Source organism: Anabrus simplex, chromosome 3 (assembly GCF_040414725.1).
Source record: "Anabrus simplex isolate iqAnaSimp1 chromosome 3, ASM4041472v1, whole genome shotgun sequence".
NCBI classification, from domain to species: domain Eukaryota; kingdom Metazoa; phylum Arthropoda; class Insecta; order Orthoptera; family Tettigoniidae; genus Anabrus; species Anabrus simplex.
Window position 1 is genome coordinate 33848338 of NC_090267.1, and position 27510 is coordinate 33875847.

General features: G+C 39.3%; 1 pseudogene; it reads left to right on the top strand.

Moving 5' to 3' along the window:
* Window positions 1–7463: 7463 nt before the first annotated feature.
* Window positions 7464–9631, top strand: LOC137498933 (uncharacterized; annotated as a pseudogene).
* The last annotated feature ends 17879 nt before the right edge of the window (window positions 9632–27510 follow it).

The following is a 27510-nucleotide window of genomic DNA, read 5'->3' on the forward strand; positions in this document are numbered from 1 at the left end:
CCTCAAAGTTTTTATTGGCTAGGGAAAAGAAACCCCTACATAGAGGAAGAAGGAACACATTATTGGTGGAAAATTAATTAAAGAAATTCGGGATTGGCTAGATCCAAAATAAGGGGAAAAAGAGGGGTATACAGCCAACTTAAACCATGACAGAAAGAAATTTAACAAAGAACAAACTCTTGAAATAAAAATTTCTCCAACAAAATAGTTCTTTGATTTCGCACTAGGTTGCACTATTGTAATTCTTCAGTAGTGTCCTCTAGAAGAGAAAGTTCACACTTCTTACTTCAAGCGAAACAAAAACACATCAAAAGTGACACAGTTCAAAAACTCAAAATTTTCCACGTGGTGACATCTTCGGAGAAAGTAGAGAATTAATAGAATAGATAAAGTTCAACCTTCCTCCAGAAGAGGAGTTTCAACTGGCGCAACTTTTAAATAAACGGTGTAGAGGTGTACCGCCCGGTACAATTTTTATCCATGAATTTTCTTTCATAGAATAATCCTTTAGGCGGTGTCATATTTGCCATATGACAGCAACACAACACATTTTTGTTCAAGATAATCTGAACTTTAACATTTAAACATTGACAAGTAAGAATCACTACTGCTATGACGGTAAGGCCAGCGTATGAAGTGTTGTTACCTGAGCAATGGGGCCGATGACCTAGATATTAGGCCCCTTTAGACAACAAGCATCATCATCATCATCATCGAGCAGAGAACAGTTTACATTTTATTTACTCAAAATACTTTTCTCTCACTGAATTTTTATTTAAAATTCTTCTTCTTTCGCTATTTGTTTTACGTCGCACCGACACAGATAGGTCTTATGACGCCAGTGGAATAGGAAAGGGCTAGCAGTGGGAAGGAATCGGCCGTGGCCTTAATTGAGGTACAGCCTGATGTGAAAATGGGAAACCACGGAAAACCGTCTCCATAGCTGCCGACAGTGGGGTTCGAACCCACTATCTCCCGGATGCAAGCTCACAGCTCCACGCCGCGCGGCCAACTTGTTCCACCCTACTGCATTTCAAGTAAAATTTATTTTCTGAATTTAGCATGGCCAGCTTGCCCGGTATTTAATATTCTAGTGAAAGGTATGAATGAAATATAATCTGAAACTATATATATTGAAATTAACATTTAAACATGTTTGTGTCAAAATATTTATGTTCTGCATACAACGAATATGGAAAAAGTAAGACTCTTATGTTTTGTCCAGCCCCCTTCCTGAGAGCAGCGCTTGAAGAATTTTAAAACTCTAATTGAACAATGACTCTTAATCTCGATATTAACATCAGAAGACAAAAGCATTGTGGTAAGTTCTGCTATGTATCTAAATGCCATGATAATAAAAACGATTACTATTATTCCTCACAATTAAGGAACGTCAGTTGGACTACTCCATCTTCCGCAGTTTCATTTCACGACGTTGTTTTGGCACATATCAATGAAAGTAGCCTTTAGGATTAATCATTTTAACAATATTAGTCAATGTAACATACTATTTTATTCCATAAATTAAGATACATCGGCAATCAGAGTCAATATCAGAACGTCAGCTGGAGTAAGTCATCTCCCCGCAGTTTCATTTCACGACATCATTTTGGCAAATATCAACGAAAGTAACCTTTAAGATTAATCATTTTAACAGTATTAACACATGTAATATTCTCCATAGCTCTAAATTACGATAAATCGGCAACCAAAGTCAATATATTTTCCATAAAGAAGTATGCATTTCTACCGCAAATAGGTCGGCCGCCAGCGCCACGTGTCGAGCTGTGTAACTACTCCGATTACAGTGCGTGGACCCGATTGCCAAGGCCGGTAAGGAGCTAGCTAGAGCGACGCATCAAGTCGGCCGTGATCAGTCTAAGCGGTTCACATAACGTGTTTGCGTAACACATGACATTGGCAGGTGTATGGCATAGACGCAAGCCTGGAATGAAACATCTGGCGATGAGGAACGTACGAATTTGGAAAACGCCGAGACAAAATAACAATAATCAATCAATCACTACTGATCTGCATTTAGGGCCGTCGCCCAGGTGGCAGATTCCCTATCTGTTGTTTTCCTAGCCTTTTCTTAAATGATTGCGAAGAAATTGGAAATTAATTGAACATCTCCTTTGGTAAGTTATCCCAATCCCTAACTCCCCTTCCCATAAACGAATATTTGCCCCATATTGTCCTCTTGAATTCCAACTTTATCTTCATATTGTGATCTTTCCTACTTTTAAAGACACCATCCAAACTTATTCGTCTACTGATGCCCTCCCATGCCATCTCTCCACTCACAGCTCGGAACATTCCACTTAGTCGATCAGCTCGTCTCCTTTCTCCCAAGTCTTCCCAGCCCAAACTTTGCAACATTTTTGTAACGCTACTCTTTTGTCGGAAATCGCCCAGAACAAATCGAGCTGCTTTTCTTTGGATTTCTTCCAGTTCCTGAATCAAGTAATCCTGGTAAGGGTCCCATACTCTAGTTGGGGTCTCACCAGACACAAATATGCTCTCTCTTTTATATCCTTACTACAACCCCTAAATACTCTCATAACCATGTGCAGAGATCTGTACCCTTTATTTACAATCATATTTATGTGATTACCAAAATGAAGATCTTTCCTTATATTAATACCTAGGTATTTACAATGATCCCCAAAGGGAACTTTCACCCCATCAACGCAATAATTAAAACTGAGAAGACTTTTCCTATTTGTGAAACTCACAACCTGAATTTTATCCCCGTTTATCATCATACCAGCGCTTACTGTCCATCTCACAACATTATCGAGGTCAATTTGCAGTTGCTCACAATCTTGTAACTTATTTATTAATCTGTACAGAATAACATCATCTACGAAAAGCCTTATCTCTTATTCCACTTCTTTACACATATCATTGATATATATAAGAAAACATAAAAGTCCAATAATACTGCCTTGAGGAATTCCCCCTCTTAATTTTTACAGGGACAGATAAAGCTTCACCTACTCTAATTCTCTGAGTTCTGTTTTCTAGAAACAGAGCCACCCATTCAGTCACTCTTTTGTCAAGTCCAATTGCACTAATTTTTGCCAGTAGTCTCCCATGATCTACCCTATCAAATGCCTTAGATAAGTCAATCGCACTACAGTCCAATTGACCTCCTGAATCCAGGATATCTGCTATAAATTGCTGGAATCCTACAAGTTGGGCTTCAGTGGAATAACCTTTCCTAAACCCAAATTGCCTCCTATCAAACCAGTTATTAATTTTGCAAACATGTCTCATATAATCACAAAGAATGCTTTCCCAAAGCTTCAATGCATGTCAAACTGACTGGCCTGTAATTTTCAGCTTTGTGTCTATCACCCTTTCCTTTATATACAGGGGCTACTATAGCAACTCTCCATTCATTTGGTAAAGTTCAATCATGAAAACTATAATCAAACAAGTACTTCAGATATGGTACTATATCCCAACCCATTGTCTTTATTATATCCCCCGAAACCTTGTAAATTCCAGCTGCTCTTTTAGTTTTCAATGTTTGTATCTTACTGTAAATATCATTGCGGTCATAGGTAAATTTTAATACTTCTTCAGTATTAGTCACCTCCTCTATCTGGACATTATCCTTGTAACCAACAATCTTTACATACTGCTGACTGAATACTTCTGCCTTTTGAAGATCCTCGCATACACACTCTCCTTGTTCATTAATTATTCTTTGAATGTCCTTCTTGGAACCTGTTTCTGCCTTAAAATACCTATACATACTCTTCCATTTTTCACTAAAATTAGTGTGGCCACAAATTATGCTTGCCATCATGTTATCTTTAGCTGACTTCTTTGCTAGATTCAATTTCCTAGTAAGTTCCTTCAATTTTTCCTTACTTCCACAGCCATTTCTAACTCTATTTCTTTCCAACCTGCCCCTCCTTCTTAGTCTCTTTACTTCCCTGTTATAATATAGTGGATCATTACCATTCCTTACCACCTTTAAAGGTACAAAGCTATTTTCACATTCACCGTAAATTCTTAATGACCGGGCGAGTTGGCTGTGCGCGTAGAGGCGCGCGGCTGTGAGCTTGCATCCGGGAGATAGTAGGTTCGAATCCCACTATCGGCAGCCCTGAAGATGGTTTTCCGTGGTTTCCCATTTTCACACCAGGCAAATGCTGGGGCTGTACCTTAATTAAGGCCACGGCCGCTGCCTTCCAACTCCTAGGCCTTTCCTATCCCATCGTCGCCATAAGACCTATCTGTGTCGGTGCGACGTAAAGCCCCTAGCAAAAAAAGAAAAAAATTCTTAATGGCCGGCAGCCAGGTATTACTTAATTGATAGCCGGTGTACCTGTTGAAATTGTTAGGATTTCTACGTATTTCCACAACTTCCCGTATAATCCTGGACCTGTAGTGTCTAGTGTGGGTAAGAGCTCGAGCATCTTGGAACATGACATCATGACCCGACGATAGAGCGTGCTCAGCTATGGCCGATTTGTCTGGTTGGTTGAGACGAATATTACGTTCATGTTCTTTGATACGGGTACCAATGGACCGGCATGTTTGGCCGATGTATACCTTACCGCAAGTACAGGGAATTTCGTATACCCCAGGATGTAAAAGCAGGGACAATTTGTCCTTGGTTTTTCTCAGACTGTGAGCAATTTTAGTGGCAGTGCCAAACACGGTTTTTATATTGTGTTTGCGGAGAACCTTGGCAATTCGATCTGTGATGTTGTGAATGTAAGGCAAGTAGGCAGTTCCCTTCACTTCTTCCTTCTGTGAGCTTTGCTTGGTCGTTTCTCTGGGATGTAGGGCTCTATGAATCTGCAAATCGCTGTAACCATTATCCTTGAACGTGACTTTCAGCGTGTCCATCTCCACCTGGATATGTGATGGCTCACAGATTCGTCTCGCCCTCTTAGCGAGTGTCGTGAGAACGCATTGTTTTTGTGCAGGATGGTGGTGAGAATCTGCATGAAGATAGCGATTTGTGTGGGTAGGCTTACGATAGACGGTGTGTCCTAGGGAGCCGTCCGGTTTCTTTCTCACTAGAACATCCAAGAAAGGAAGGCATCCGTCCGACTCCATCTCCATAGTGAATTTTAGTGACGGATGTTGCTGATTTAGGTGGTTTAGGAATAGATGAAGTTTCTCAGGACCTTCTATCCAGACCACAAATTCATCATCAACATACCTCCACCATATCATAGGCTTGACGGGCGCCGAAGCAATAGCCTCCTCCTCAAAATGCTCCATAAAGAAATTAGCTACTAGGGCGAAAGTGGACTTCCCATAGCAACTCCTACCGTCTGTTCGTAAAAAGAAGAAATAGCTGGACGTCATGCAATGGTAAAATAGCTTGGTAATGTCCTCAGGGAACAGGTGTTCAATGAGAGACATGACCGAGTCAATTGGCACTTTAGTGAACAAGGACTCCACATCGAAACTCACCAAAAGTGCATTAGGTTGAAGGGTTATGGTTGACAGCTTTTTGACGAAATACCAAGAGTCCCTGACGTATGATTCAATACGTCCTATGTGTGGATGAAGCAATTTGCTTAGGTATTTAGCCAGAGCATACGTAGGAGAACCTATCGCACTAACAATAGGTCTGAGGGGGACATCATTTTTATGGATCTTAGGCAGTCCATATTATCTAGGTGGCATTGCGTCTCCCGGGGACAGATGTTTAGCCTCCTCTTTTGGAATTGAAGATTGGCTTAAGAGCTTCACGGTGGCGTTGGACACACGAGTGGTGGGGTCACGGGAGCTCAGTCTGTAAACAGACTCTGACAATATAGTCTCCATAACCACTGTCGCATTACCCTTATCAGATGAGAGAATGGTCAGTTCAGAATCATCTCTAAGTTCCTTCAGAGCTCTCTTTTCGCCTCTTGTTAAATTGGGCGCGGGTACAACAGCGGACCTTATGAGTCTCACACATTTCTGTCTTAATACCTCAGCCTCATCCGTAGGTAGTTTGTGGATGGCTGCCTCAACCGAAATAATTAACTCCTCAGTGGGAATTTTAGAAGGAGCGACAGCGAAATTAAGACCCCTAGCTAGAAATGCCGTTTGGTTCTCGTCCAAGGATTTCTTAGAAAGATTGACGACAGTTTTACTAGCATCCGGGCTCGTGCAAGAGACCGCCTGTTTCTGAGCTAGACGGAGGAACTTTGATTTCTGTCTGAATGACACCTGGTTGAATTTTCGTTCAGCCTGTATAGCAGTAATAGATCAAAAGTCACCCACAATTCCCGCGAAAGACTGTTGCTTAACAGCAAGTGCAAACGAAACAACTCTCGGGAGACTGAATCCTTTTCCCTACGAGTGTTATGTACTCTCTCGATCACAAGAGCCTTGCTAGCGCGTTGATATATTCTGCTGGCTTTCTGTGTATTCAACGTGAACTTCAGCTTCACACAGTTGGGAATGATGTTATGGTCCCTGCATCTCAGTAGAAAGCACAAAGAAGAAAGAAGAATAGACTTCTTTCTCCTTAATTTGCTGAATTTTGAAGCCTTCTTGAAAGTATCCTCCCCATAGAGGTTTTTAATGTTGTCATTAATGCTTTCACGGCCCGTACTTAAAGACATGATACTCTATAGGCTTTTGGGCTTATGCCGTGTCAAGAAAATAAGGTGAAATTCTTAACGTTTCGTAGGGAACTGTGCCCTGCGTCCTCAGAAGAAATCTCGACTGTCAACGAGAAAGACTTCTTAAACAACGACACTTTAAATTTGGAACGTAATAATAGAAGTAGAAAATGGTACCTACAATCGCCACGAGGTGGCTCCCAGGACGAGGCAACGCTAGCGTTCGAAGCGGAAGCTGGCCGAACCATCACAATCAGTCTAACGCGGTTCACATAACGTGTTTGCGAAACACATGATATTGGCAGATGTATGGCATAGACACAAGCCTGGAATTAAACATCTGGCGACGAGGAACGTACGAATTTGGAAAACACCGAGACGAAATAACAATAGTGAAGGGAACGGGAAGGGAACTACCTACGTAAATTCTTAATGGCTAGCAACCAGGTATTACTTAATTGATAGCCGGTGTCCCTGTTGAAATTGTTAGGATTTCTACGTATTTCCACAACTTCCCGTATAATCCTGGACCTGTAGTGTCTAGTGTGGGTAAGAGCTCGAGCATCTTGGAACATGACATCATGACCCGACGATAGAGCGTGCTCAGCTATGGCCGATTTGTCTGGTTGGTTGAGACGAATATTACGTTCATGTTCTTTGATACGGGTACCAATGGACCGGCATGTTTGGCCGATATATACCTTACCGCAAGTACAGGGAATTTCGTATACCCCAGGATGTAAAAGCAGGGACAATTTGTCCTTGGTTTTATTCAGACTGTGAGCAATTTTAGTGGCGCGTCAACAAGCGACTAGGGCGTTCATTTCTACAGAGGTCTATTTTGACGCAGTATAATTATTATAAAGGATAGGGTAAACCATACAGTGATGGGCATTAACATAGTAATGGGCACTGGAACTACAAGGAGTGTAAAAATAAGCCTTCTGGCAACGGTATGCATCCATTATTTGTACCTCTGTGTCAAAAGTACTCTTAGGTATATTCCTATGCAATCTCCATGGACTGTGGCCACGCAATCAGCACAAGCATAGTTTGTTTGTTAGTGTTGTGGAATCCATGTTGGTTTGGTATTGAATCCTTATCAAATTGTTAAGAGGAGTGTATCCAGTTATTAAGGAGGTAAGAAAATATGCTACTATATATTCCGAATCTGCTGTTTAAATATGTTAGCCTGAGTTATAATTATGTTTTGATATACTTATTGAACTTCTACCAACTAACAATAACCTACAAATGGCTGTGCCCATAACTGTGACTGTTTGCAACTGAGAAAACAGTGATGGGCATTGGGTGCCCACCACTGTAATTTATGAACCTTTGAGCATTATACATTTTTATTTCATCAATGTTTTCACTATGCCCTCAGTGTATACATTTTAACAATAGAACACATGTAAAATGGTATTTGACACTGATGGGCACAGTGCCCATCAGTGTGATATTGGCAGTGCCCATCACTGTGATTCTCCCTTATTTTTATATTTCGTTAAGTTTATCAAGAGAAATATCCTAACAGATAATTTAAGCAGATATTATTCCACTAAATACGTACTTTAAGGGCGTAAGCATCATAAATAAGGCTGAATGCAAAAGACGTAATATATTTTTATTCATAAAAGTTTTCATACAGTTGTTTACTTCGATTCCATAGGTTTGTTTTATTCCAGCTCCAAAATGCCAAATAAAGGAAAGGAGCCCTATAGAAAAGAAAGTCTAATGGCTGCAGTTGCTGCGGTACGCGATGGAGAGAAGATAAAAACTGCAGCAAGAAACTTCTGTGTTCCTAGGCCTACACTTCAGCGTTACCTTAAAGGACAACCTAAGTCTACATTTGGTCCCAATCCGATCCTTAGCGACAATGAAGAAGAAAATTTGATTAACTGGCTAATAGACTTGAGTAAGAAAGGTTTCCCTAGGCGAAGAGAAGATGTTCAACTCAGTGTGCAGGAATTCCTGAAATCAAACGAAAGGAAAACTCCTTTCAAGAATAACCTACCAGGAATTGGGTGGTACAAAGCTTTCCTTCGGAGACATCTGGTCCTATCAGAAAGAACATCTGCGACTGTAACGAAGGCTAGTGCTAATATAAGTGAAGCAGATATTAGAAGATGGTTTAAAGAGATTGAAACATATCTGAAATCAGAAAATTTGTTTTATATACTCCAAGACCCATCAAGAGTGTTTAATGGAGATGAAACAAACTTTCAACTGTGCCCAAAGAATCAAAAAGTCATTGCTCCAAGAGGTTAAAAAATGTTTATGAAGTTTCAATGGGAAATGAAAAGGAAACCTTGACAGTTATGTTCACATTTGGAGCCGATGGTTCAGTCTGCCCTCCAATGATAGTATACAACTACAAAAGACTGCCTAATGAGATTGTACAGTCTGTTCCAGATTCATGGGGCATAGGCTGCAGTGACTCGGGCTGGATGAGATCCGAAGTATTCTTCGAATTTGTGGCAAATGTTCTTCATCCCCATTTAGTGAAAACACAAGTAAAATTTCCAGTGATACTTTTTGTGGATGGTCACAAGAGCCACCTTACATTTCAGCTTAGCGAGCTCTGTACTGAACTTCAGATAATTCTTATATCATTATATCCGAACGCCACAAGAATTCTCCAACCAGCGGACGTTGCTGTATTTCAGCCAGTCAAGAGTGAGTGGAAAAAGGGAGTGCTAAATTGGCGTCGAGAACACCCTTCTGAAGCTCTCACGAGAAAAGACTTTGCTCCAGTGCTGGAAAAGATTGTGAATGAGAGAATAAAGCCAGAAACCTTGAAAAGTGGTTTCAGAGCCTGTGGTCTTGTTCCATGGAACCCAGACAACATAGACTTCACTAAATATATTGGAAGAAAGTACAGTGTTGCCACTCCGACCGATATTAACAAAAATGTGAATAATTCGGATGAGAAGAACAAATTACTGACATTTCAAAAATTCTGCAGTATTGTTGGAGAGGAGAGAATTGAGCAGTTCAAGAATATTGAGAAGGTAACTGAAGAAGAACACAGTGAATAATTTTTTGTATTGTACAGACTGTATGAGGAATTTTTTGAGAGAAATGATCAAAATTCGGAGTTTGATGGACAGGATGTAGAACAGCAAACCAGAGAAACAAATTTGGAACAAACTGCTCTGGAGAATGTATATGTAGAACAAGAACAACCGACCCTCAGTACAGCTCCTCTACATATGAATGAATCGCCTCAGCCATGAACACCATCGTCAAGCAGTGTGTTGAAGCGTTCGGATGTTAAATCACTGGAAGACTGTCTTGTATGGCCTGAAACACCCAAAAGGAAAAATCTACGGAATGTGCAACGCATGCCTTACGTGAAAACGTCAAAGCAATGGAAAGACATCCATAAAGAAAAGGCAGACATGAAAGCAAATGAGAGGAAGAAGGAAGACAGAAAGAGAAAAAGAGAGGAGAAAAAGTTCCCAATAAACAAGAATGAAAGGGGTAACAAGAAAAGGAAGGATATTTTGCCTGTCATACGAGAGAGCAATGACCCCAAAATGACTGCAGCTACATCTGTAAAAAAAGTCTTGCTATTTGAGAATCGCAATGAACAATCTGGTGAGAGGAATCATGGTGACGAACACTTGAAGCAGAACACGGAAAGTCTGGCTGAGAGGAAAGGAGTAGCTGATTGTGAACAAGGCAGTACTTCTACGAACATCCTGAGTACAGGCGAAATGAAGATGGGAAGATGTTTCTTCGGGGCGTCAACAAGTAACTTCTTGCTGGAGAGCAAAACTAACAATTCCCTTCGGAAATCCACCTAAATATTTTCTTCTGGACTTTGTTTCCAGTGTGGCGGTAGCCTTAATACTAAGATACAAGGAGTTTCCTGTCAAATATGTCAGAAGATATTCCACAAGAAATGCCTTCCCGTGGGAAACGATTTGCATCCAGCAGAAAATGAATCAGAGGATGAGAATATTTTCTTCTGCATAAATTGTTTGGATATAGTAGATTACAGTGGAAGTGATTAAACTAAGGAGATAATAGGTTTTGTGACTCCTTAGAAGGTATTTTCCTCTGTGCCCATCACTGTGTTTCAAAGTGCCCAAGTTAGTCTTCAAAGTGCCCATCACTGTCATTTTATGAATTTCTGAAATTAATATTTTGTAGAAGGTCAGCAATTAATACTAAATATCTAACATATCATTCTTATAAAACTAGGAACACTTCACTATTCTCTTGCAATGAATGAAATATGTATCTCCATAATTATTCGGTGTATGTGAAATAAAACTATTTGAGCCCTCTTAAACTGCCCATCACTGTATGGTTTACCCTACGCATTCTGGCATTGTATGCACTGGTAGGTACACGAATGTGTGGTTTAAGTACAGAACTTGACGGCTTCTGTAGGTACACGTACCTGGATACTAGAGGCGTGCATTATTCAAACTTGAGACGAGGCAAGATGCGCTTTGCTGCATATGCAACCACCATTACGCATGAGTGGAATGTGTAATCTAAAATGCTTCAGTTTGCTCCAATTCTTTCGACAGATAGGTGTACATCGTTATCAGACCCCACATTCAATATCACATTATGACCCCTGCTTGTGCTTACCGATATTTTGGTGAGGAAGGAAATAATTCCTTACAATGTTATAGGGTATTCGCATAATATGTAAAGTTAGCATAATTGCACAACAACAACAACAAGAGTACAACAAGCAATTCCATGGAAAGGAAATATTACAAAAAATACTACCAATTTAACATTCTAAATCCAGCATCATCATAAACAAATTCAGTATTTCCAGTGCTTAATACTGCCGCTTACAATACTATATGTTGAGCTTTCTACTAGCTTAACATTACAAGTGATAATAAAGTGAAGTTAAACCAACGACAACAACAACTAAAGAAAATACGACAAGAAGTACTACTAGTTTAACTTTCTAAATCCAGCATCATCATACACAAATTCACACACACAACTTAAGTATTTCCATTACTTAACACTATGGCTTACAATACTATAGGTTGAACTTGCTGCTAGCTTAAAACATAACTACCCAACAACTACAACAACAAGATTACAACAAGCAATTACATGAGGAGAAAATATTAGAAGAAATACTACTAGTTTAACATTCTAAATCCAGCAAAAAATCACATATTCAGTGTCCGTTGTTTACAGCTTTTACTTTCCACTTCACACTAGCACTAACCATCATCATCTTAAACAATTTGATACCGGAAGAGAATCTATCAAAGACTGCTGCAGGTAATTTATTCCAATCCTTTGTGGTCCTGTTTACGAAGGAAAACTTGCCCACTTCAGTATGCTGGTTATTGTTACACTACGGTAAATGACCATTGCCACCGGGATATTTCCCCATTTGCGATGTATTTGTTAATAATAATAATTACGTACTTTGGTATATGACAGTGCAATGTGCAATTGTGTCTAGTTGTACGCGACAACGTGAAGACGATGTCCGAAATGCAACTTACTGTAAGTGGTGGATGTCGGTTATTTTGAAGAGATGCCACATAGCACAGCCAGCTGTGTTCTTTATTCAAAAGAAGTAAAATACGTCGGCAGAAATACTTCTAGGATCATCCGACACTCAAAAACACATAATATAAATGAAGAGGAGTAGTCACAGAACACCTCCGGCCCGGTCTGAATCACAAGAAGCTACCCTGCCGACAACGATTGCGAGGCATCCAGGTAGGTTTATATCCTAATAGCAGTTATTAACAAATTATAACGGGTTATTCAGCTAAGAAGTCCATCTAAAATAACTCGTGAACAAAGATACTGGCATTCTGTCTTTACTTTCGTTAATGGTATTAAGGATCTCATAGTTCAACATGCAGTGCTTTCCTATGCTTTTGACAAAATTTATCGTAACACACGTTTCCATATGAGAACTGCTGATGATAACTATCAAGCTTACAGTCGTAGTTACTGGGACGTCGCGTCGCACAGCTCGCAGCACACGAGAATCGGTCTCGAGAGCGTTGCCCATCACCCCTGCTGAAAGAATTGGAGCAAAGTTGGACATTTTACAGGTGGTTGCATATGCAGCAAAGCACATCTTCCCCGTTTCAAGTTCGAATAATGCACGCCTCTAGTATCCAAGTAGGTGTGCATTCTATCTAGAGTTATTCACAAATTATGCAGGGTTATTCAGCTAAGATGTCCACCTCAAATTAGCCGTGAACAGTTTAAGATACTGACATTCGGTTTTCACTTTCGTTAATGGTATTAAGGGGTTCATAGTTGAACATGCAGTACTCTTCCAGGCTTTTGACAAAATGTATTGGCTCATACGTTTTCATATGAGAACGTTATTTCACACAATAACTGCCTATGATATACTACCAAGTTTACAGTTGTAGTTACTGGTACGTCGCACAGCTTGCACTACAGGAGGATCGGTCTCGAGATCTGCGACGTCAGTCTCGAGAGTGTTGCTCATCACTGGCCCAACACTCTTAATTTTAATACCTTCCTTTATTTCACATTTATTTTTAACTACTACAAAAACAGCTTCGTGATCACTAATACCATCTATTACTTTGGTTTCTCTATAGAGCTCATCTGGTTTTACCAGCACCACATCCAGAGTATTCTTCCCTCTTGTTGGTTCCATAACTTTCTGAATCAGCTGCCCTTCCCATATTAACTTTTTTTGCCATTTGTTGGTCATACTTCCTGTCGTTCGCATTACCTACCCAATCGAAATTTAGTAAATTGAGATCATCCACTACTATCACGTTCCTTTCCATATTGTTTCCCACATAGCTGATTATCTTATCAAATAATTCTGAATCAGCGTCAGCCCTAACCATTCCCGGTCTGTACACTCCAAAGACAAAGTTGCCTATTATCGTTAGATATGAGCCTTACACCTAGAATTTCACGTTTGTCATCTTTAACTTTTTCGTAGTTTACAAATTCTCCTTTCACCAGAATGAATACTCCCCCTCCTACCATTCCTATCCTATTTCTACGATACACACTCTGGTTCCTTAAGAATATTTCTGCATCCATTATATCATTTCTCAGCTATGATCAACTCCTATTACAATATCTGTTAAGTATATAAATATTAAATTACTTAATTCTATTCCTTTCTTTACAATACTTCTACAGTTGAGCACTAACATTTTTATGTCATTCCTACTTGACTTCCAGTTCCCTGTACCCTTATCACTGCTCCCTAGACCACCCCATTTCCGTGAATGTACCTCCCTATAACCCTCCTAAACAAATTTTGTAACTTATATGTACCACTGCGGTTTAAGTGAAGGCCATCTGAGCACAGATCCCTATCTCCTACCCACCCATTAGGATCTAAAAATCTTACTCCTAGTTTCCTACATACCTACTCCATAGTCTCATTTAAATCCCCAATCACCTTCCAGTCAGTATACCTGCTACACGTTATTCCACTGATAACAATCTCCGCTTCCTTAAACTGCACCCGTGCTGCATTTACCATAACTTCGTACAATAAAGAGTGAAGACAGATTGAATGCAATGGCTCTTCTGCATTCTCGTCAGGATCCTGGTATATCTCCATCAGAAATAAATTACATTTTTGAGTGCAAACATCACCATCAATTGGAATTCATCCATATATAGTTTGCTTTTAACTTCAAGTTACTTTGTTTTTGTTTCAATGAACAAATATTATTGTATATCTTTTTTGAAGGGGAGAAATAGGTTGTTAATGGTTTTCTGAATCCACACCTAGCCTTGAACTGTTTTTCTACCATTTCACTTCTATCCTGCCCTTCCTCTCCTAGCTTGTTCATTCAATTCATCTTCAAGTTCTATCTTAAGTTCATCCTGACAGGATTTAAATTCTGATTAGTTCTTCCTGACAAAGTTCATTCTGGCTAGGTTTAACCTCGTTGTCTGAAGTTCATAGAGCTTCAAAGAGAGTCTATAAGTCAGACTCCATCTTGCCAATTACTAAAGAAATTTCCTAGTACTGAAACACAATACCAATTTAATCCCACTTCCTGATACCAAATGTGGCAGGTTTTCTGGGTTCTTAAAACTAAAATTACTACACAGAGAGGGAACATATTTTACTATTCACTAAATTTATTGAACTACTATTTACAGTTATATACAAGTTCATTTGCACTCAAATTTTCCAGTTCACCTCTTCACTCACTCAATCACTCAAGCGATCATTCAGCACTCCAGCGCATAGTCTCCTGTTTTCCAACATAGCCTCCACCACACAGTATTGTCCCAGAACAGTTCACTTCACAACATAACAAGATTTGAGTACCTCTCGTAACTGCTTACATTCACTCACGACACACACACACACACACACACGCACGCACGCACGCACGCACACACAACTGACCCATTCTTGCAGGGTTTTTTCTTTAAATAGACCCTCAGAATATTATAGTAGTTTCCATTTCAAGATAATTCTTGGCACATTCCTCATTGTTAAATCAGCTTCCAACTTATTCTAGGAGCTTCCTTATCGCAGCCTCAATGATGTGCTGGTGCTATTGTTTTTCTTGTTGCTAGCCCATCTACACCGTCACTGCTCCGTCCATATTGTCGCTTCTTGCCGCCCCCTCTACACTCCTGACCTTCATTGTCACAATATAATTTCCACCAGCCATCATTGTTGATTCACTCATTCAGTCTCCTGTTTACTGAATTTACTAAGGACTGGAAAAGATTGGTCTAGTTGAAATTAAATCCCACACTTCAGTTACACGATTTGCCATAGCTTCTGTAGTTGCCCTATTTATGCACCATAATGGTCCATATATATTTTCAATGGTGTTCAAGTCTGGGGACTTAGCTGGGTAATTCAACAGCGAGATTTCTGAATGTGTGATAAACAAGTTTTTCATGTTTCGTGATGTGTGCAGCCTATGGTTGTCCTGTTGTAATACATTTGGCATGTCTTCCTTTGGGGAATATTGCCCAGACATTGGGGTAGCATGCACTCTTCCAGAACTGCGGTGGGTTTCTTTTTTTTTTTTTTTTTTTACCTATTTGGTTTACATCGCATGACAGAGACAGGTCTTATGGCGATGATGTGATAGGAGAGAAGGAAGCAACTGTGACCTTAATAAAGTACAGCCTGATGTGAAAATGGGAAACCACAGAAATCTATATTCAGGGCTGCCTACATTAGGGTTCGAACCCACCTTCACCAGAATACAAGCACATAGATCATGACCAACTCACTTAATGGATGTATGCTTCAAAATTCTTATTAGGAGACAGCTGGACCTGTTCCCCCACTCCATCAGCAGTCACCTGTTCCCAGAATGCGACATTCATCCTGTCACTTTCAGCCATCCCAACGACAAGCTTGGGGTCAGTGGAGAGATGGTGTGCAATGGCATTAGTAGACAAATAAGCTTGAGCAGAATTTTTAAAAGTACGGAAGATCATAATATGAAGATAAAGTTGGTATTCAAGAGAACAAATTGGGGCTAATATTCATTTATAGGACAAGGAGTACGAGACTGGAATAGGTTATCGAGGGAAATGTTCGACAAATTTGCTAGTTCTTAGAAAACCTTCACGAAAAAGCTAGGCAAACAACTGATAGGGAATCTGCCACATGGGTGACAGCCCTAAATGCAGGTCATTGAGGACTGATTAATTGATAACTGTGCATGTATTGTTCAAAAAGTACTTTTAAAACTTATAAAAGTGAGAGGCTTGGCTTCAATCCAATTTTGAGATAGTAAAGTAATAACAGAAGCAGTGTTGTTTGCAACAGCTCATTTTGAATATATTTCTTTCAAAACAATTACTGCCTCTCTGAAAGTTTAAAATATCTTAAATCTGGCAGATTAAAGAAAATCTGTTATCAGTGGCAGTTCATGACATTTTACTCTGGCAGGGCTGTGATGCCATCTCTTTCCCCCTCCCCAATCGGTCCAGTTTCCACTGACCAGCAACACGATACTTTCAGATAAATAATAATACAATAATAATAATTTAATAATAATTCGATGACACTGGCTGAATAAAAATCTTCTTGCACTACAACATTAATTAATTAAGTACATTACAATGACATTTATGCCGGGCTGAGTGGCTCAGACGGTTAAGGCGCTGGCTTTCTGACCCCAACTTGGCAGGTTCGATCCTGGCTCAGTCCGGTGGTATTTGAAGGTGCTCAAATACGTCAGCCTCGTGTTGGTAGATTTACTGGCACGTAAAAGAACTCCTGCGGGACTAAATTCCCGCACCTCGGCGTCTCCGAAAACCGTAAAAGAGTAGTTAGTGGGACGTAAAACAAGTTGCATTATTATTATTATTATTATTATTATTATTATTATTATTATTATTATTATTATTATGACATTTATGCACACACATTAACAAGCTAACAGCTAATACAATCCGAACTACTATGGCATTGCACTGTTTCACTGTGAATAATCACAAGTAATAATAACGACATTCATGAAAACAAATAAACAGTGCAGTCCTGAATTTCTCTCTCCTTGCTCTAATTTCAAAGCATGAAAACGTATTTAACAATTTGACCACCCTACAAATAGTGTTGTCACGTTATGGTTACAGTTTGAATCTTTATTTTAGCTTCTTTATAGAACCAAACTGTTATAACAGTATAACAGAATTCATTGTTTTGTAAAATGTTTCAGAATTAATCTCTCATCATCATCATCATTTCCCACCTCCATTTTCCCGGGTGTGGTGTACAAGCGCTCGCCATCTCCTCCTGTCTTCATACATCTTCTGTTCCAGTACATTCTCCCATTTGTGTCCTCTCTCCTCCACATCTGATCTTACAGTCTCTATCCAGATTTTTCTTGGTCTTCCCTGTGCTCTTCTTCCTATGAGATTAAGGTCAAAATATTTTCTGACAGGTCTTTCCCTGTTCATTCTCATTATGTGCCCATACCACTGAAGTCTGTGTTTCTTTATGACACTGGTAATAGGAAACTCGATACCAGCTACTTTCCTGTTCACTTCATTAATCTCTAACAACAATAAATGTACGATGTGGGGGAAAAAGCCTAGGTACATTGTAAAGTGGATGGCAATGTTGCTGAGGGCTCCGCCATTCAGTGCTTACACTCGCCTGCACTCTTTCTTCCCCTGATGTTCTTCTAGGCTACTCCCACACCCCGCAGACTTGCTAACTCTTAGGGACCTACTGAGGGCTCTGTTAGATAGACCATGCACCTGCCTACACTCTTCCTTCCCCTGACAAGCTCATACCGTCCTTCCAGGCTCCTCCCGCACCCTGCACAGTTGCTAAGTCTAGGAACCTACAGAGGGCTCTCCTGCCACAGTCCGAGCGCCTCAAGATTAAAGAAAAAACATTGTGCTTGCTGGACAGCAGCCTTTGCCATTTCCCTGAAAATAGAAAAGCTGATGATGATGATGATGCTTGTTGTTTAAAGAGGCCTAACATCTAGGTCATCGGTCCCTAATGGCACGAAATGAGATGAAATGTAAGGACAATTAAAAATCCATAATCCTTCACTGACCAGAATTCAAAACGTGAGGACAAACAATTAATGAATGGATGGATATGAAGTTAAAACAATCAGTGGATCCGACCCGCAATGCCCCACATTCCAAGAAACTAACGTTCAATAATAGTATTACTGACCAAGGGACTGCTTGTAAAGCACAATACTGAATCGATGATGTTGGGAGTCTAAACGGGTCCAAAATCCAGGTCATCTGCCCCTCATAATGGTACTTATCGGTAGGAAAATAGAACCATGGTATTTGTCATGTGGCGGTACTAATCAAAAGTAGCGTAGACTCGCGGTATTCCACACATTATGGTACTACTCACAGGTAATGTAATGCGCACACATAACACAGTCCTATGGTGTTTCGCACATCGTGTCGCTATATACAGGCAACGCAAACCTATGGTGTTCTTCACATAAGTGGACTAACCACAGGGACTCGCACTATCCCATGGTGTTCCTCACATAGTGGGTACTAATCATAGGCAAGGCAGAACCATGGTGTCACTCATACAGTGGTACAAATCACAGGTACTGTAAAATGCATCCTGAGCACACACTGTCGCTACTAATCACAAACCTATTGTGTACCTAACATAGTGGTACTACGCGCAAGTAAAAGTGACCCATGGTGTTCCCTGCATAGTGGTACTAATTACAAGTAGTATCATGGTTCTAATTTGATCATCCCTTGCTCGCCCCTTTTCGTCGTCTCTTACGACAGGCAGGGGATATAGTGGGTATATTCTTCGTCTGCGTCCTGTACCCACAGGGGGTAAATAGAAAAGCAAAATGTTTACAGCCAAAATAATAAAGATAACATTGTATAACTGAATAGCACACCATGTAAGTTCAATTTCGCTACATTTGGTAATATCTTTATGTAATCAATTATAGAGTGAAATAACGTTAAATGTTTCTGAAAAGGCGGTGGGGCAGCGCCCAAAAGCCCTTCATGCACGAACCTCCACTAATTGTTATGTTTGTATTAATAATCATATTCTCTCTCTAGGTTCCACAGAAACTTGCAGAGGGAGTATTAAGCTGATCAGTGCATTCATACTTAATGCTATTGCCCAACTTACAAATTTTTATCTGTTTTTCAGAATGATCGTTAATAGTTTTGTTGCAGTTCCATACTTCCCTTTACTTCATTATCATTATTCCTAATTATCCAATGGATGACAACAGTGTGCTACATTGGTCCCAGGAAGTTTAGTGCAATTCTATCTTTATTACAAAATGTCAGAAAGAGATATAACAGCTACTAAATTTTACACCAGAGTAAAATTTTTCAGCAACACTGTGCTCTCTTTCATGTGGCAGGAAGAAGAAAACTTAGCAAACTGACATCCACTTCCTCCTGAGAAAAGGAAAACTTCAAGCTTACCACTTTGGACTTGGTTTGAGTTAGGAGAAAGGAAAGTGAATTTGTACAGGTCTAATATTCAAGGCAGAATGCAGAAACAAAAACTCAAACTTCCAAAGAAACACCATTACACCTCTAGAAGCAAGGTGTGCTGATTTCAAATATGTAAACCATTTTTGCCTATCATGTACAGTTTTTTTTTACTATTTGAAATCCAAATTTGACATATTGTTGTAAATTCGATAGAAAAAACCATAATAGAGAATATATGTAACTAGCAAGATACCCGTGCTTCGCTACAGTATTATACTGAAATTTATAATTGGATGCTTAACGTTTTACGTATAATCCGCCAAAATTCGCGATCTGACTAGCTTTCTGAGAGATCACGGCAAAGTTCCTCCCATTTTTCAATCTTTATTTCCAGCAAACGATTTTGTACTTCCCAGGCTAGCTCCAGGTATTCAGCCCGATTAGTCAGGTCCCTAAATCTTTACCGGTTGCCCCCTTTAGGGAGTCAGGTTATTTCCCGCCGCCCAACACTCGGCATGCCATTCAAAAATTCATGATTTTTAACAAACCAGAGTCTTCTTATGGGTGTAACTTCATGCACTAAACCGTTCTTTATTTCGTCTCCAACATTCATAGTTTCGTTGATTAGGTAACTGAGCCTGGACGGAATGAGAATAGCAACGAGATCCTGTGGTTCCAAATTCATATAAAATTGGAGGTTTTGTGGCTTTAATCATGGTATCGACAGCCACATTAAACCACAAGTTTTCTTGCTTTTGAGGCCAGCAGTAAAATACTTAAGTTAAACAGAGATTAGAACAATTCAGAAAGAGGTGAAGCAAGAATTCTGAAATGAGAAACAGGAGCACATTGCAATCAAAGGCACTTCAGCGAGTTTGGTATATACAAAATATCTATATGTTTGGATAGTAAGGCTGTGTAAAATCATAGTCAGTCCAAAGTTCCCTCCAAGATCAATAATAAGCAATTTTCCAGGACTATCGTCTCCAGAATCTTGTTCCAGTAACATACGGTATTCACCTCTGGCAATTCACTAAAAACTTACTGGCATCATGGTGTTCAGATTCCAATAAGCTGACAAATTCAGTTGCCTCAGCTGCTGTTGCTTGATGTTTTACGGCACAAAACAATAATATTATCAGCCAGCCTTCAAAAAATGAAATCATTCCGGATACCATGGTGATAATATATGGTTTCAATCAAACAACTTCAGTTACAAATAAGGATACATGACCCACTCTGAACACAGATCATCTAATTCATTCAAATACAATAAGTCTGCAAAAATAATTTCAAACAATTAAAACAAGTAAGATAAGACTAAAAGAGAAAGAAATACCAATAGATCTCACCAATCACACAAAAGACATACATTTAATAGATTACAATTCAGAAAATATATATTTCAACTTTATATTTTCACAGAAAAAGAAGAGACCATAATGAAATGTTACACACTGGCAAGTGCTCTGGAGGAATGAGGTAGAGCAACAAATGTATAGGAAGAAGCTAGTGAGATAAGGAAACATAGTAAGGATAGTCCAGGTGGAGCTATCTCATGTCATCATCACAGTCTGCCATGAAGAGAGGCAAGTAATCTATAAATAACTGATATAATAACACTCATGAAGAGAAGCACTGTGAGAGCAGGTGTATATGGGAATTCCTGGGTTGCTTGAATATACAGGGTGAATACTAAAGGGCACCATCATGACAAATTGTTATTGCATTAAATCTTATTGGAATATATTCACATATTTTGTGCCTGCAGATATAAAACTAAAAAATTTATCTTGTCTTTTGCAGATTCGTTGTGAACTAATCCCTGGCACTGATGGAAGGCTGTGAAAGCCAAGAAGGCACTCATTCTACGGCGACACAGCGGGTCCATGTTGGAATTCGCCAAAATAAAAAGAGTTGCGACTGTGCTGCATTTTTTCAAACTCAGATTTAATGTTAATCCACCAACGAACAAGACCATTTTGAAGTGGTACGACGACTTAGTTGAAAAGGGATGTGTCTGTAATAAGAGAAAGGGACATTCAGGCTTTCCATCAGTCTCAGAGCAAGTTGTTGATCACAACAGAGAAATCTTCATGCGCATCCCTAAGAAGACTATGCACAGAACTAGCCAAAAGTTACAAATTCTGCAAAGCACAATAACCAAGATCTTACAAGCTGCAAATGCTCCAAAGGTAACCTTTGATACAAGTAGAATGGTCACCAGCACAATGAGAGGATGTCGGGGAGTATGAATCCATGTGTCACCCTGGAGGTTGAATGTGACTCTGAAACTTTATGTTCTGTGCAAAATTATTTTATTGTCAAAAGAACTTTTCTACATAGTGAATGATCATGTTTTCTCTTTGCAAGCTGGGTAGGCTTACAAGTTATCTTTAAGTTGTTTAAAACATAATGGCGAATGTGACAGGACATGAAATGGAAAGTTTAATAAAGAAAAGTATTATCTGGAGTTCATTCATGAGAATTCATCGCAAGGTGGAAAAGAAGATCACAGCAGATGATCAGATACAAGTGGAAGCTGAAATGGCTTTTTTTTTTAAGACAAAGTAAGAGTTCTACAAAAATTAGACGAAGAAATCATGAACACGATCCTACAAGGAGAACATCAAACTGATGTTTTGGAGAAAGAAATCAGCTGATGATTATGCAAGTAATGCGAAACTGCTAGAAGTTAAGTATGAGATGGTTAACCTGTTCAATATTTGGACATTGGAGACTATGTCTGTGAACAAAATTAATGTAAGGTCAAATTACCACTGTTAAGAGTTTAAGAAATTTGGAGGTGATGTAAGAGAATGACTAACTTTCTACGGAGAGTTTAAAAAAGTTGATGGAGACCCAGAGAAAGATTTGAAGGTTAAATTTCAATATTTAATGCAAGCTATGGTCCCTGGTTCTCCAAAACATAAGATAGTGGAAAGTTGCCTGCCAACTGGTAAGAACTATCAGAAGAGTCTTGATAGTTTGAAATCAAGATTCAGACATGATGAGTTGCTTGTGGAGGTTTATATAAGTGAACTTTTGAAATTGACTTTTAATTACACATCTAGTAGGTATGATCTTACTGAAACATAGTTGCACCCATCAGACACTTTAGGAGCGACACCTTAAAAGTATGCAGCAATGCTGTTCCCATAAGCGGAATACTGTCTCTGAGAAGAATTTTTACGAACATGGCAGAGAAGTTCTTTTGATGTAGGTGAGTCAGCACAAAAGTTGAAGTTAGACAATTTAATGGAAAGAGGAAAAGTAAAGAATTAATAATAATGGCCACTGAAGGATTTTACCTAACCTAAAAATTAAGGATAATAATGGCAAGCTTGCAACTGCTGCCTGTTCAGTGAATGTTAATCTCCCAAAACTCTGTATTTTTTGTGAGGGACCTCACAGAAGTGTAGACTGCCATAAGCTGACACCGGGGTTTGATGACCTAATACATGCCGAAAAATGACGTATACAATCCTCAAGAACTGACTTAAAGAGTGAGAAAATGACGCAGAAATATGAAGGAAAATATATGTTTACTCAAAATTGTAAATATGTGCACTGTCCACATTACCATTAACTTGCAGGTAGGGACCCTTTTCGGAGGCAGCAATACCCAGGGAGTGGCAGAGTGGCGCCCCTGCCTATGTGAGTCCCAGAGCACACTGGCCCGGTGTGTAACATCTGGTAAGGGTCCCAGCTCAGGGTTACGAGTGAAGACCTCAACGACTTCTACAGCGGAGAAGGTGGACTTCCGTACGGTGGAGATGGCGGAAGAGGCAGCCCTGTATTCAGGGATTAATATGAGTACAACCTGCTGCCTTGTAGGTTGAGGTGACGGACACCAAAGGCTAAGGGAGAAAACCCTGAAAGAAAATCTCCATCTGTGTTAGGCTCAGCAGGTCAACAGAGGGATTACTGAAGAAGTTCCTTTCAAGAATAATACGAGCCTCGGATGTAGGAATTCACGACGACGACAACATCAGTTTGGTGCGAATGACGGTTTACAGCCCGATGTTACACCAGCTACCCACACCAAACAAAGACAAAGTATCAGAGTGGGAACATTAAATAACCTGACATTGGCAAACAAAACTGAAGAGCTGGTCGACCTCATGGAAAGGAGGAAACTTTTGTTCATGGGCCTGAGCGAAACAAAGTTTAAGAAAACTGGGAAAATGAATATCAGATTGGACTATAGTCTCTACTGGTCTGGAAATGAAGTAGAGTCTAAGAATGGAGTAGGATTTTTTATACATAAATAGATGCTTGTAGTGAAGTTGAGTTTGTTAGTGAAAGGATAATTAAGTTATCTGTGAACTTAGGAGGGAAAAAGTACAATGTGATCCAAGTCTATGCTCCATAGGTAGGAGCTCAAAAGAGGAAAAGGCCAACTTCCTTGATAACTTGGAAGAACGAGTGTCACAATCTAATTGTAATGGGTGATTTTAATTCACAAGTTGTTTCACAACGAACAGGATATGAATCCATACTAGGCCCTCATGGAATGGGAAACAGAAATGAAGAAGGAGAATATATGCTAGATCTATGCATGAGAAACAACCTGATAGTAACACTTGGTTCAAGAAAAGGGACTCCCATAAAATCACAAAATATAGCTGGGATGATAAAATAGGTACAGTAATAGATTATATTCTGATAGATCAAAATGTATGGAAAAATGTCAATGATGTTAAGGTCATTCCAAGTGAAGACCTTGGTGGAGACCATAGACTGTTGGTTGCAGTTATTGCAGAGGAAAGTCCTCCCAAAGTCTGTAACAAAAGAGTCCCAAAAATAAAAACTTGGCGACTAACTGAGCCAAGTATAAAGGAAGAATTCAGGGAAGGTGTCTGCAGGTTGTTGCCAAGAGAAGAACTGAAATTGGTAGATGAAGAATTGGATACTCTAAAGAAGGTTGTGGTTGGTACAGTAGAAAAAGTATGTGGACGACAGAGTCAAATAAGAAAACCTAAAGAAACTGCCTGGTGGAACGATGATATTAAAAAGGCTATCAATGACAGAAACCATGCAAGAAGATCCTTATATCAAGCAAGAAAGCGGGGAGATCAACATGAAATAGAGGAGAAGCTGTCACTTTATAGAAAGAAAAAATTACAGGTCAAACAGTTGGTTGTAGCTAAAAAGCAGAAATGCAAGGAAGATCTGGCTACCAAAATAACGCACGATGGAAATAAAAAACTGTTATACAGTATTGTTAAGAATAGAAGAACTCAAAATGGATCTATCCAATCTGAAGAACTTCACAATGGTAAGGTGACTAGGGATAAGACCAAAATATTACAGGAGTTCCAAAAGCCACTTTGAAACTTTGCTGAACTGTTATGAAAATGTCACCCCATTAGACGACGAACCTTATGATTTTGGCAGCACAAATACCACTAATCTGACATGGTTGGAAGCAGAACCAGCAATATCTAGGTTGACAAACAACACATCAACTGGATCAGATGAATTAATTGTTGAGATGATCAAAGCACTAGGAGAGGTAGGACAACAATGTATGTACAGGGTACTAAATAGAATCTGGAAAGAGAATGTAATACCCAGTGACTGGAAGCAAGGAGTCATCATCCCATTGTTGAAAAAAAGTGATAGAAAGAAATGTACCAACTACAGAGGTATAACTCTGCTGTCACATGGCCTCAAAATCTACGAATCCATCCTTGAGAGCAGGATTAGAAAATATGTTGAACCTACACTTGAGGAGGAACAACATGGATTTAGACCTCATAGATCAACTAAAGACCTCATTTTTGCCACCAGAATGCTCTATGAGAAGTACTGGGAGAAAGGTAAAACACTTATAACTGTTTTTCTGGACATTGAAAAAGCATATGACCATGCACACGCAGGCATATATGGGAATGTTTGAGACATAAGAAAGTGCCCAATGACATCGTAGCACGAGTACAACAATTATATGATGAAACCAAGTGTTGTGTCCACGTCCAGGATGGAAGGTCAGGTTGGTTTGAAACGAAGAGTGGAGTCCAGCAAGGAAGTTGTCTTTCACCACTTCTCTTCATAATCATAATGGATGAAGTTTTAAAAGCGGTTAAGAGAAAGGATCAAACAACTAATGCCCTGGTTTTTGCTGATGTTGTAATGGTATGGGGTGAGACAGAAGCGAAAGTACAAACTAGACTAGATCTCTGGCATGAAGCTTTTACAACCTTAGGTCTCAAAATCAGCAAAGTGACAACTTCCAGTATTTAGGTAGTGTTCTGTCATCAGACAATACCATACATCAAGAGATTAGTAACAGAATACAGAAAGCTTCCTAATTCTATCACGCTGTACGTCAAATACTTTGGGATAAAACATTTCCGTTAGTTTCCAAGATCAGCTTGTACAAAATATATCTAGTACCTATATTGACGTATGGCCTGGAAGCAGCAACACTTACGGCCTGGAAGCAGCAACACTTACTGGACCAACAAAGAGTCGTCTTCAGGCAACAGAAATTAAGTTTCTCCGTTCTTGTCTACAAAAAAACAAAAATGGATAAAATAAGGGATGTGGATATCCGACAACAGCTTGGATTGGAAAGAAGCTTGCTGGAGACTATAGAAGTGAAGAGATTGCAATGGTATGGTCACATGAAAAGAATGAACCCTCACAGGACTCCTCGAACATACTTTGACCACAATGTTCCTGGGAAGAGACCAAGAGGAAGACCTCGTGATGTTTGGGAAAAACAGATAATGAAGGACCTTGAAATTAGAGATGTGAACTGGTGTCACATATATGAGCAGCATTTGTGGATGGATAGAACAAACTGGAGGAGGCTCGTACACAACCGCACCCGGCTTGCTGGAGCGAAGAAATGATGAGGATTGTAATCAAATGAATCCGATTAATAAGCGTCATCAAATAATAATAATGTAATAAATACAGAATCATCTAAGAGAATGATATTTTTTTAAACCGTTCAACTTACAAATAAAATAAATGAGCAACAATATGCTGTCATTAGGATGTTATGCAATGCCTGTAATCCACCGATATTCTGGATACCACGTGTTTGTCACGAACCCCATGATGAATGGTAGATCTTTCATTTGCTGTCCCTTTCACTTCACATATTTCTCAGAAAGACGTCTGACCATCTGTAGAACTTGCTAAATTATGAAACAATTTTCCTTCAGTGTATAGCTAAAGCTTTATCTTTAGTACATGAAGTGAATTACATATAAATAAGTAAAACCTGCACAGTGTAACAAGACCACATATGTACGTTAGTACTAAAACACACCAATGTGACTGAAATGTGAGATGTGGATTTTCAAAGAGTTTGGGTAAGGGTTGTACAAGCTTTTCGAACAGCGTACTGAATCTTTTGATGTTTGAGTATTCTCCTTTATTGAAAGCTTGGATGATATTCAGGTATGTGGATAACCCAATCAAAATGCATAAAAATTTACTAAATAACAATGAATGCCTACTGAAAAGAAATGTACCAAAATCATTAATTAACAAGATAAAAATGTTGTATCATGAGAGTACAAGTAGTGTATAAGTGGGGAGTGGTGACTCTGAAACATTTTATACAAAAAAAAGGTCATAAGCAAGGAAGTGCACTGTTGCCATTATTGTTTATTATATTGATGGATAAAATCATAAAACATGTAAAACAGAGTATCAGTACTGATAAAGTGAATGCTTTGGTATTTGCAGATGATGTGGTGATTTGGGGAAAGGGAGAAAAGGAAGTACAAAGGAGACTGGTCATTTGGAATGAAAATCTGGAGTTTGGAATGGTAATTAGTAAAAAGAAAACTGTAGTCATGCACTGTGGAAAAGAGAAAAAGAGAAGCCAAGTAAACATAAGCAGAGAACGGTTAGAGAATGTAGAACAGTTTACATATCTGGGTAGCATTATTAATGGAAGTAATGAAATCAACCCTGAAATTAATAACAGACTAAGTAAAGGTATAACATTTTATCACAAAGTCAGAGAGCT